At 39.6% G+C, this 12,349-nt stretch overlaps 1 pseudogene; it reads right to left on the bottom strand.

Moving 5' to 3' along the window:
- Positions 1–6,362: 6,362 nt before the first annotated feature.
- LOC109447142 (large ribosomal subunit protein eL30 pseudogene) lies at positions 6,363–12,232 on the bottom strand (annotated as a pseudogene).
- Positions 12,233–12,349: the final 117 nt, after the last annotated feature.

Here is a 12,349-nt window from a genome sequence, read left to right as displayed (position 1 = left end):
GCTTAGGGGAAATAAAAAGCATTATATTACTTTTAAATTTATATGAGGGGTTTCCACATTTAAGATGACTAGAATTACACTCCATCCATCCATTCATTTTATTACCTAGTATTACCAAATATTTCATGCACACAGAATGTTATGGATGGAATGTTTGTGTTCCCCTCAAATTCATCTGTTGAAATCCTTAACGCCCCCCATGATGATATTAAGAGGTGGGATCTTTGGGAGGTGATTAGGTCACGAGAGTGGGGCCCTCGTGAATGGGATTAGTGCCCTTAGAAAAGAGATCCCAGAGAGATCCCTCGTCCCTTCCACCATGTGAGGACACTGTGAAAGGATGGTTGTCTGTGAACCAGAAAGAGGCCCTCACCAGACACCTTCTCGGCTGGTGCCTTGATCTTGGACTTCCCAGCCTCCAGAACTATGAGAAACAAATTTCTGTTGTTCATAAGCCATTCAGTGTACGGTATTTTGTTCATTCAGCCTGAACGGACCAAGGCACATACTACATGCCAAGTACATGGTTGGTTGTGGAGATACAGTAATGAACATGATAAAAATTACTGAGGTGATTTGACTGATAAATATCCCTCATATGCTATATCGTATCAAATGACTGACAAAAAATTACTCATGCTGTATCTTAAAAAATAACTCATCCTTTGAGACACAAATGAGAGAAGCTTACTTAATATCATTAAAACAATGACATTTGCTAATTGCCTATGAGGTCTTTCTGCCTGTCTCAAATATGTGGAGGGCAAATACTCTATATAGTGCCCAAAGCCACCAATATTAGGGATGTTTCTTAAAGAAGATGCCACCTATTTAAAAATGGCAGTTTCTCTATAATATTTGCTACTTGACATTGCTGTAATTATACAGTACCTGTTTTGGCAGCTGAACTTTACTTCTTCTCACACATATGGGCTTACAAAAATTATGTTTACCATTGATCCCATTGGAAACAAAGGATTTTTATGCTGAAGGCTATATTCTGATGTATTCAGATATCATTGGAGATATTTGGGTATATTTGGATTGATATAGTTGGATGTTGACTTATTCAGGGGGTGAGCCTGTAACCTTTATGACATAAACAGATCCTTACCAAACACCAGAATACAATATTCATTAATTTTTAAAAGTTACCTGAATTGATATTCTCTTTGTAGGGCCCATACGCACAATAAAAGCAATAACAATAGAATTGTTATTCTGTTGTATCTCATCCTTTACTGGAAGGAAAAAGAAACAGATAAAAGATTAAATAAAGTACAATGTATACAGAGTAAGCTGTGTGGAATCTTGCCTCTCCATGACTTAAACTAGACGATTTAATTAATAGACGTTAGCTAGGATTTAAGGCATCTGTGATCTTTGGATGTTGCTTTAAATGAAAATAGAGTTGAGTCAGTGGAGAGACACTTTATCTGAGCTATCTGCCCAAAGTTTTAGGACATTAGCTGGTCTAAGCTGGCCTTGATACAAGAGATCTTATAAACTTTGTTCATCTTTTCCAAAATACAAAAGGCTTTTTCCTATAGAAAAGTTACATCACTTCCCCACCTAACTCTTTCAGGGTGGGTGTCAGAGAAAAGCGGTAATTACTACAATACTTACTTGGACTCTAAAGACTTGTATAATTATAAAGGAATGTATTCATTATTTGTAACTAAATAATATTATGAAGTTTATCATTCCAAGATAGGTGATAGAACTGATAACAGTATTAAATATATGCCCTTTCTAAAAAGTATTTGAATATAACATTGATTCAGAGCGCTGACTGGATGGAGGCTTAACTATAACTTTTAGATTATTTGTGCATTGACCTTGGAATTTTAGCCATCAAGTTTACAAAACGCCTTTGTGATATTTGATCTATGTGATACGAAACTGTGTACAGAAAAGAAATTGGATGTGGCTTAATTTGGTTGAAATTAAGGACAAACGCTTACCTTTTGTTTTCCTAAGATCATGTAGGAATTGTATACAGTTTCTTCCTTGAAGACTTCACATTTATGGTATAGTGGTTTAGGAAGACGTGTGGAGAATCTTAAGAGAGCAGACAGTTTTCAAGTATGAAATTCTGAGGCCTTTGAAAAATCATGAATCAGATAACCTACTATTGGTCTTCGGCCCTCTCTAGTTTATGTGTTTATTATTTCAGTCTTCTATGAGTGATGTCATCAGATTCTCTTTTGATGATGAAAGAACTAGATACTTGTAATCATAACAATTCTTATGCCTGTAACTTCTCTTTGCCATTACCAGGGGACTAGATTTTGTCCCACTGTTTAAAAAAATGGGATTATTTAAGTTTCTTTCTTTTCTTGTGGATTTTTAAAAAGTCTTCATAATACATTATTAATTGAAATATAATTTACATGAAGTAAAACACAGTTTAACTGTACACTTTATTTGGTTTGTTACACATGTACACGTGTATGTAAAAACCACTTTAAGACATAGAACATCTGCACGACCCAGTAACTTTTCTTGTGCCCCTTTGAGTCACCACCCTCCCCCACCCAGAAAACCAGTGTTCTGATTTCTATTACTATAGCTGAGTTATTCCTGCTGTAGAAGTGCATATTAATAGAATTGTACAGCATGCACTCTTTACATTCGGCTTTCTTCACTCCAAGGTTTTGCAACTCACCCATATTGTTTTGTGTACCTCACACCACACAAAAAGTTAATTCAAAATGAGTAATAAATCTAAGCATAAAAGCAAAATCCACAGCCTTTAGAGAAAAAACATCGTGGAATAACTTTGTAACTTGCAAGTAAAGGTCTCTGACATAGATTAGAGGAAACAACAACTAAAAAGTGACAAATTATACTTCATCAAAATAAGAAAACTCTGCTCATCAAAAGACACTATTAAGAAAATGAATTAAGTGGGCAGCCGGATGACTTGGTTAGAGCGCGAGCTCTCAACAACAAGGTTGCTGGTTCAATTCCCACATGGCATGGTGGGCTGCACCCCCTGCTACTAAGATTGAAAACGGCAACTGGACTTGGAGCTGAGCTGCGCTTTCCACAATTAGATTGAAGGACAATGACTTGGAGCTGATGGGCCCTAGAGAAACACACCGTTCCCTGATATTCCCCCCAAAAAAATTGTTTTTTAAAGAAATAAAATGAATTAAGTAAGTCATTGCTATTCACTAATGTTTTACACTTGCCTGAAATAATATGTACTATACATGATCCATACGGAAATAAAATCCATATCAACATTAGAAATTTTCTGTTGATTTTCATTCTTCCTAGAAGAAAAAAGGGGGGTATTGAAGGAGGATAATTAAATTAACACCGAATTAGAATCTGTTTTGGGTCACAGCAGAGTAGGTTATACCGAACTTAGGCTCCCATGGATGACAGTCATAAGCTCTGGATGAAATTAAAACAAAAATAAAGTTAAAACTATTTGAAGGCAAAGGAGTGTGGCTAAAAACAGGCTGATTCTTGAAAGGAGGGGAGTGTACTGGGTAAAATTCACATTTACACAGCTTTCCATTTGAGGTTATCCCCTAATTCACACAGAGCTTGGTGGGAGGAACTCACATAGAAAAACTTGAGGAGTCATAAGCTGGAGATGGTAGTTTTAGAGGTGGCTGAGAAATAATAGGGAAAATCCCAGCAAGAGGGAGACACAGCATGGGGTGCCCCCAAATCTGCATAGAAACTCTGACCCAAAACTTGGATGACAACTGAACTGTCCATGCATATGAAAGACTGCAGTTTCCCCAGGAAATAGAAACATTTGAAATGCTATAAAAATGGAGAAATTTCAGCTGATACCCCCTGAAGGAGAAATGGTGTTTGGAATTTGAGTCCGGTCCAGTTAACTCTCTGTTCAGACAAAAATCAGCACTCTTCAGAGGAAAATAACAAAATCCAGAGTCTCTACAACATGTCATCCATAATGTCAGGTATACATTTTTAAAATGTTACTAGACATGCATGAAACAGCATCATGTGAACCATAGTGAAGAGAAATGGACCCCCATATAACTCAGATGTTGGAAGTGGTAAACAAGGACTTTAAAGCAGCTAATATAAAAATGTTTGACAATTTAATGAAAAACTTGGTCAAAATGAATGAACAAAGAAATGGACATTCCGGAACTTTAGAAATACTATATTTGAAATGAAAGTGTTAGTGGATGTGCTTATAAACAGATTAAATACTATAGAAGAAAAGGTCAGGGAAATGAAAGATAGAGTGATGTCAATCATTGTATGTGAAAAAGAGAAGAAATTAAAATCTATTTACTTTTAAAATAATCATCACCTGCATGCAGAAGTTTCCATACTCTGTCGTTGGGAGAGTCTCTCCACATTGGGGCCTTTTGGAGGGAGGAAAAAGAGGAAGAAACCAGGAAATGCAATACCCTTTGGTTGGACAAATAGGGTCGTGAGGCATGAACAGGCATAACAATATTAAGAAACCTATTGTAAAGCCCATCTACTTTCAGGAAGTGTTTGAGATGGGTTATGATTGAAAAGGTATAGTTACAATAAACATGGAGTCAACACAAGAATAAGAAAGCAAACAAAAGGAAGCAGAAACATTTATTTCTAAAGTCATTCAGGTTGATATTTTCACATGACCTTGTCATCTCAGCCACTCCGGAAGAGTAAAGGCTTTACCTTTATTTTCATTTACATGTAAAGCAATTACTGATAAGGAGGGACTTATTTCTGTCATTTAGTTTTTTGTTTTCTATGTATTTTATAGCTTCTTTTGTCCATTATTTCGTGCATTATTTATTTTTGTTTAGTTGATGTTTTGTAGTGAAATATTTTAAAATCTTTCTCATTTCCTTTGTGTATATTCTATAGCTATTTTCTTTGTGGTAATCATGAGGATTATATTTAACATCATGAATTATAACACTCAAATTAGAATTTATGCCAGCTTAACTTCAATAAGATATCAAAACTTTGCTCCTTTACAGCTCTGTCCCCACCCTTTATGGTTGCTGATGTCACAAAAATTACATCTTTATACATTGTGTGCCCCAGAATAATAATTATTTTAAATGCATTAACCTCTTAATTATATAAAAAAGAAATGTTGGAGTTATAAACCAAAGTTATAATAATACTAGCTTTTAGACTAGAAAAAAATTTTTTAAATGTATTTCTCTTAAATAATGTAGAAAACAAAAAGTGGAGTTCTAAACCATTGTTATAATACTAGCTTTTATCATTATCCATGTATTTACTTATATTGAGATTTTTATTTCTCCATATGGCTTTCAGTTACTATGTAATGTCCTTTCATTTCGCCCTGCAAGACTCCCTCCTGACCTCCAAAGTTTCCAATGAGAAATCTTCCAATGAGGATCCCTTGTGTGTGAAAAGCTACTTCTCTCTTGCTACTTTCAAGAGACTCTTTGTCTTTATCTTTCTTTTTAAAAGTTTGATTATAATGTGTCTCGGTGTGGGTCTCTTTGAGTTCATCATAGTTGGAGTTCAGTGAGCTTCTTACATGTTTATATTCATGTCTTTCATTAAATTTGGGAAGTTTTCAGGCATTATTTCTTCAAATAGTCTCTCTCTCTTCTTATTCTGGGACTCCCTTAATGTATATGTTGCTCAGGTTAATGGTGTCCAATAGGTCTCTTATGCTCTCTTCACTTCTCTTCAATTTTTTTTCTGTTTCTCAGAGTTGATATTTTCCACTGTATTATCTTCAAGTTCACGGATTCTTTCTTTTGCCTGCTCAAATCTGTATTTAAATCCCTCTAGTGAATTTTTCATTTCGTATTGTAATTTTCAGCTCCAGAATGCTTATTGGTTTATTTTCAGTTTCCCTCACTCTTCATTGGGATTTCCATTTTGTTTATACATCATTTTATTGACTTTTTCCACATCATCCTATAGTTCTTGGAGCATGTTTGATAATTGTTTTAAAGTCTTTGTCTAGTATATCTGCCGTCATTTCCAAGAACAGTTTCTGTTTATTTATTTATTTTTTCCTTTGACTGGGCCATACTTTACTGTTTCTTTGTATGCCTTGTGACTGTGACTTTTTTTGTTGAAAACTCTACATTTGAATCTAGTACTGTGATGACTCTGGAAATCAAATTATCTCCCTTCTCCAAGGTTAGCTGTTTTTTGTTATTGTTTTCACTCTTTTGATTGTTGTAGGCTGTCTCTGTGCCAAAGATCAGTCTAAGGTATAATTTAAGGTCTTCTGAGGTCTTTTCAGGGCCTTTCCCAGGGCATGCATGGCCACTTTCTTTTCCTTTGTTTCCTCTGTCCTTCTTTCCTTCCTTCCTTCCTTCCTTCCTTCCTTCCTTCCTTCCTTCCTTCCTTCCTTCCTTCCTTCTTTCTTAACAAGCTCTGGCCAGTTTTATTAAAGAAAAATTTTGCAGGATTTACTTTTCATCAGTCTGTTCTGGCACACTTCTAATGATATCAGAATCCCCTGGATCAATGATAGCCAGTGTGCATGCTCTGTAGTTATTTTCCACATGCTGTGCCCAGTTCAATATTATTGCCATAGTAGTGAGGAACACCATTCTTAGCCAACATGGTGCAGTTTTCTATTTCAGATTTCCTCAAGGCTAGGTAGTTGTTGGTGAGGACGACCAGTTTTGTTTTGCCTTGTCTGATCATTCAGAGTCTGCTTGTACCCCAGCACGTACTTTCCACTTTTCATAATAAGTTGGAGCCTAGAGTTTATCTATTCCAGCTACATCTTTGTCTTCTTTGCAGCCACCATCTTCCTGCCTTAGGTGTGGGACATCTCCCAGTAAAGAGCAGTTACCAAGATGGCCAGAGAGTGAGAAAAAAAGGAATTCCCTGCGTGTCACTTTCTAATTTCCCCCACATATGTAGTTGTTTTTGAATGTCCTGGTGTTTAATATCTGGTCCCAAAGGGGTTAAAGAGAAAAATGAAGGGAGAGAAAAAGGGTGCTACACCTTTAAAAATACCCTGGAAGTCACTTCAACTGGAGGGGAAGGTGCTTGCAACAATGAAGGTAGGTGCAACAACAATGGTTGTCTGCTCTTTGTCTACACCTTGGTGATCAGAAGCAGCAACTAGCAATCAGAGCATAGATTCCTAATATTTGGAGGACAGGGTCCTTTTGGCCCATCCTGGCTTCCACAAGCTACATGCAAGCTGCTCCAGGAACACTTGTACAGCTGCCTGCCAGATGGAAGAAAGTGGAAAATGGGTAGCTGCTACTGTTTTAAGAGCTGAAATTGACTGAAATTAACCTTAATTTTCCATCCAAGCCTTCAATAGACTCCAGAGTTCCAAAATAGTCACATCAGACAGATTCTGCCAGTACACTTATTGTCTAGGTATGGAGACAGATTCCCAGTGCTTCCTACTCCATCATATTCCCAGAATCCTCTTTACCTGGGAAGGTTTTTAAAATCTTAATGCCCACCTCATTCCAACTGAATTAGAATCTCTGGGGTCAGAACAAGGCATCAATACTAGTCCTTCAGGTAATTCCAGGGTGCGGCCAAATTTGAGAACCAGTGCTTTATGCCTCCAACAACTAAGAAAAAAGGCATAACTCCTGTGGGCTACTGTGGATTTTGGAGACAGTATCCCACATACCAGGGTATCCAGCTGCCTCCCATTTGCCTGATAACTGTAAAGGCAGTGAGTTTCCAAGGGGACCCTGGACAAGAGAAAGCTCACCAGCTGGTATAGGTTGCAAGCAAGTTGCCCTGCCACTGGATCTCTTATGCCAGTTACATCTTACATAGTTCAAAGGGTCTGAATTAGACTCCAGTGATGGATGAAGACTGTGGCTACCCTTGATAGAAAACTTACAGCACAGGCCCACTGAATTCCAGAGCAAGGAAATGCCCTTTGAGCAGATAACGTCATTTCCTTTCAAAAGGAGTTATAATTTTTTCCCTCTTCCTGCCTTGTCTCTCCCTATTGACTCTATAGTTTGAGTGTGAGCTAAATTTATTATTTATTTCACAGATTGCAGAATAGTCAGATGGGCTCTGTGAGGAACCAAAGGAGAAATGGTTGTTAACTGGAGATAGTAGACTCTGAGAGGCCTGTCCCTCTGGCATTATCTGTGGATTCTATGCTCTGCTATTAGGAGCGAGGGCTGTGTTAGAGTAGTGCATACTGTTTTTGGATTATGGTAGCAGGACATATTTTAGATGTGTGGGAAGAAATGCTTGACAGCCAGACAGCTCTAAGTGGAATGTGGTAGGTACTTTTAGAGGCATCTATTCAGCTCACAACAATAGACCAAGAACTACCCCATGGTAAATCCACCCTCCAGTAAACCTTCCCCGAGGCATAGCTGCTAGAAGCATGAATGGATGTTGTGCCATTTGGGTTTTCTTTTCTAGGAATTTAGAGTTTTGAATGAAGAAACTCTTAAGTCTGGAGGTAGTTGGAGCTGGGTCATATCCGCCGACCTCTAGGGGAAGTTCACAATTTTCTACTGTTGAAGCCCTGTGAAGCCATGTCTCTTGCTCATGGCCTGGTTGTAGTGATATGCTGGTAAATTTTTATATAACCAACTCCTAAAAAAGAGAAAATGGATGGGAAAGGAAGAGAAGGGTGAGAGGAGGGAGGGGAGGGGCAAGGCAGGGCAGAGCAAGGTAGGGCCAGGCAAGGGAGACCTGATTTCGAGTGCTTGCTCATCCCCATGGTATAAATTCTCCCACCATGGCGGATCCCAAGCTTCCACAGCGAAGTCACTGATCAGGGAGTTGGGAGGTATTGCGTACAACAGGCTCCCAAGCAGGAATGAACCAGCTTCAGATACCGCTGTCTGGTTGTTAACTCCATCTTGTATTCAGCAGAACTCTCCAGTAACCTCCCAATAATCTCTTTTGGGTTTAGACAGCTCAAGGGGGATGTATGTTCCTTGCCATCAAAATATATTGAACTAAAACTCTTAGCTAGCATAACCACCTTTTATTCTGAACAACTAGTCAGTTCACTGAATGTGAGTTCTAACTTTGGCTGATTTTTCATAGCCCCATAAAGATCTATAGCTATTTTCATTTATACGCAAAATTTATATCTATTTCTACAAATGGGCAGTCTTCACCAGGTCCAGAAAAGAATGTGTTTGTTGTTGTTGTTGTTGTTGTTTTAATCACTGCAGTTGCTTAAAATGTTATCTTTGGGAATTCCTGCCCTCTAAGGTCCAGTATAGGGAACTACTCTACGCTTTTGTCTTAGCTGTAAATGTTATAAGGAATATGAAGAGGTGAGTTACTACCTTCTGACGCTCATCAGGAACTATTCCTAGGGTATCGACAGATGGGTATTATGCATTGTTTCTTAATGAAGTCCAAGGGAATTTTATACCAGCATTTCTCAGCCTCATCATTTTGAGCCAGATAATTTTGTGTCCTGGGGCCCTCCTGTGCATTTTAGGATGTTTAGCAGCGTCCCTGGCCTCTACCCACCAGATGTGAGCATCATCCCACCCCCACCACTACCAACTTGTGACAAACAACATTATCTTCAGACATCACCAAATATCCCTGGGGTTGGGGTGAGGGCTGAGGAATGGAGGTGGTGGTGCAAAAGCATCCTGGTTGAGAACGACTCCTCGACACTGATGAAGCAAATTTGTCACAAGCAGCACTGAACTTTAAGCAGCCCTGAACCCAGTACATTGTACACATCAGGTTAGAGCCTGAGGCTCAGACTGCACCCGGGTTGCTGTACTGAGTACTACAGTACAGAGGGAAAGTTCCAGGTGCCAGCTATAAAAGCATCTGCTTAGTAATAGGACAGAGTCCACAATCAAGATTAAAATTTTTTAATTTATTTATAAAAAGCACTTCTTATGAGGCATGATGGGAATGGATGTGATGATTCATTCATTCGTTCATCTTGTAGAGATATTCGTTAAGCGGTGCCTCTGAGATAGGTGATGTAGTAGGTGCAGAAGCTGACGCAAATGGAGGCTAGGGTCCTGCCTTTAAGGAACAAATGACGCTAGAAGGGTCCAATGGGGGATTTTTTCAGTTGTAAGAGAAAGCCCAATTCCAACTGGTTTGAGCAATAATTGCACTTTATTGGCTCACACATTCGAAAAGCCGCAGGCAGTGCAGGCTTCAGGTAAGGCTGGAGCCAGTGGCTCAGGGCTGTCACCAGGCACCAGGTTTCCTTCAGTTTCCCTGCTCTTCCAGTCCTGATGTCTGTTTCATCCTAATGCTGATATTCCTCGTGGTCACCAGAGGTGTCAGCCGCTCCCAGTGTTACATGCTTCCTCATTTCCTGAGGACCTGAGATTCACTTTGATAGGACTAGTTTAGGTCACCTGCCCACCCCGGAATCAATCATTGCCACCAAAGGAATGGCAGGTGCTGACTGGCTTACCTGGGTCACTTGCTCCAACCATGGCTGCAGTTTCCATGGAAATCACAGACTCCGTAAAGGAGAACAAGCACTGCTGGGAGGAGAGAACAAGAGCCAGAAATGCAGGGCGAACATGGGTCCTTAACAAGCCAAAGCGCCCTCATGGTCTTCACTGCTTTTCACACAGGCTCTGCCAGGTGGTTTCAGTGAGTCCCAAGGCCTCAGCACCATTTTTCTGAGTCTCTGTGCAAGTCTTATCGCGGCCCTCTGCTTTACATCTGCTGCTTCTCCCTCTGAAGTCTCATACCACCTCCACTCCTCACACAGGGATCCCTCCTCTCTTTCAAAGCTCAGTCCAGAGTCAGCTCCGCTGAGGCTATTTCCGCCTCCCCGTCCAGACACCTTCTCTCCTCCATCCCCTTAGCCCTTAACGTCCCTTGCCCTGCATTGTTCAGCTTTCATTTGTCTGCTTCTCCAACTTGGCTATATGGTGAGTTTAGACCTACCTTCTGCTTCTGAAGAATTGTTGGTCTAAGTTCTCTCTCTTTAATGCCTAATGAAGGAATTGAGAGTTTTTTTTTGAGTCCTCAAATTTCAAAAACAAGATGGTTGATATGTGTGTGTGTGTGTGTGTGTGTGTGTGTGTGTGTGCATGTGAAATAGTGAGGGAAGCAGACTGGAGCTGTGGAAAGAGCAAAGGATTTAGTCAGACAGTCCTGGGTTTGCATCCTAGCTCTGCACCCTTTTATAATAGATCTGAGGCTTTGACTGATGGATCCTCACTTAACCCTCCTTTCGCTCCTTAAAAAGAATGCATTGTATGTTATGCAGTCATGTTTTCAATGACATTTCACATTTGTGAGTATGCTACCATGCCTGTTATTAACTTACATAACATTTACATTTAATAGTACATTTACATTCAATAGTACATTTAATAAATAGTTGCAAGTATTGCAATGGCTGTGGTTCCCTCATTAGTAAATTACATGGTGACTTTGGCTGGAAGAGATCAAAGATGAGTCATTCCAAGGAAGAAGTGAGACCCTTCTAGCCTTAAAAAAACTTCTTCCCTATCAGCAAGTGACCACCAGATTAAAGGTAGAGTAGAAAGAAGCATGCCTGTCCCTTCCACCCGGCCCCTCTGCCCAATTACACGCTGCAAGGCACTGCCTTGGCAGAATAGCTCACGCGCCCTAAGGTCTTCTATCAGCCCTGCATGCACTACGTAAAGACTAAGAACGAGCACAGTCTTTTGTTTTTTACATGATTCATTTTAACTAATTTAATGCATTCGGGGCAAGTTTAGTGCATAAAAAGTGGGAAATGGTACAGGCTGGGAACATACCTAGTTTTAAAATATTCCTATGGCAAAATTGCCCCTTTACAGGATTCTTTCGTCAAGTTGCATTTTCCTTGATATGAAACGCGGCTCTCCATATGTAGTGTCAGCACATTTACCTTGTCTGCTTCTCTGGTTTTAGCGTCAGCTCAGCACTTCCCAGCTGGGTGGCTTAACCTTTCTGAACCGCACTTTGCTCATCTATAAAAGGGCCGTAATTCTCTACAATGACGGAATCATGCCCTGTTGTACGTCCAGAGCACCGCACTCCGTCAGCCTTTGATCTTTGTATTCATTACACCTTTGATCATTGTATTTATTACAAATACACGTGCCCAGACCTGCAGGAAATCCAGCCTTCTCCCAGGCGTGACTAATGAACCCCAGTATGGTTAAGGCATTGTTTTCTCCTTTTGCCATGGTGCCCGACCTGGGCTTCAGGGACAAGCCTTTTCCTACTGGGTAGCCTGCTGGAAGTTTATTACTTTAGTGCATCACACTGGAAATCTCTATATATGAACATTTGTTGTTTTAAAAGTTTGCAAATCTCAATCATGTTTTTTCTATCTTTGTAACAGTGGACGTATTTTTAGAAGCACAGGAGGACTTTTTGGAGTCTAACAATTTAAAATTCTATACTTGACAGTTCTGAACATCTTTGGGAGAAA

The sequence above is a fragment of the Rhinolophus sinicus genome, chromosome 16 (assembly GCF_057876585.1).
Source record: "Rhinolophus sinicus isolate RSI-liver-muscle chromosome 16, RSI-T2T, whole genome shotgun sequence".
NCBI classification, from domain to species: Eukaryota; Metazoa; Chordata; class Mammalia; order Chiroptera; family Rhinolophidae; genus Rhinolophus; species Rhinolophus sinicus.
This window is presented reverse-complemented; position numbering and strand designations above follow the sequence as displayed.